This window comes from Penaeus monodon, chromosome 20, assembly GCF_015228065.2.
Source record: "Penaeus monodon isolate SGIC_2016 chromosome 20, NSTDA_Pmon_1, whole genome shotgun sequence".
In the NCBI taxonomy this organism is placed as follows: Eukaryota; Metazoa; Arthropoda; class Malacostraca; order Decapoda; family Penaeidae; genus Penaeus; species Penaeus monodon.
Window position 1 is genome coordinate 21,585,647 of NC_051405.1, and position 603 is coordinate 21,586,249.

The 603-nt window shown below is 37.0% G+C and overlaps 1 protein-coding gene across 6 annotated transcripts in view; it reads right to left on the reverse strand.

Annotated features, from left to right (window-relative positions):
- Positions 1–603, reverse strand: part of LOC119585703 (mitogen-activated protein kinase kinase kinase kinase 3-like) — a gene marked incomplete at its 5' end in the record, with an annotated part of 59,548 nt that overhangs the window by 12,112 nt on the left and 46,833 nt on the right.

The window sequence follows — 603 nt, forward strand, 5'->3', positions numbered from 1 at the left end:
CTTAAATCATCTAACACCAACACATCTTGAATATTTGCTTTTTATATACTTAACAATTATTTGACAGTGATACCCCACCACAGCCCTTGCCTACCAATGTGAATGACTATATCAGTAAAAACTCAATAATGCACAAGTTTCACTCCATGCCATCATGTACCTCGGGACTGTGTCTGGATGAAATGAATCCCGTAAATGCCTGCATCAAGAAAAGAGTTAAGCCGAGAGTTTAATTGTCCACAAAATGGGACGAGGATGCAGGTGGGAGGAGGGTGCTAGTCCTATGGTTAGTTCCATCAACTGAATGAAAAGAGACAGAGATGACTTGCAGACAGCCTCTTATGAAGAGTTAAGAATCATAAACGTGAATCAGTTTTTGTCTAGGTCATGGCTACAATATCCAAAATAACCAATAGAAATTACAGTTCTGCAGGAAGAGTCTATGCTATAATTAAGGAGAGACTTTCAAAATCTGGGAAAATCTGAATATCAAGATCCTTTTATTGATCTGATGTTTCCTCTCTCCTAATAATGTGAGTGCAGATTTAATTCTTAAAAAAACTACAGAGAATACAATACACTGACTACTACATCATTTTGCTT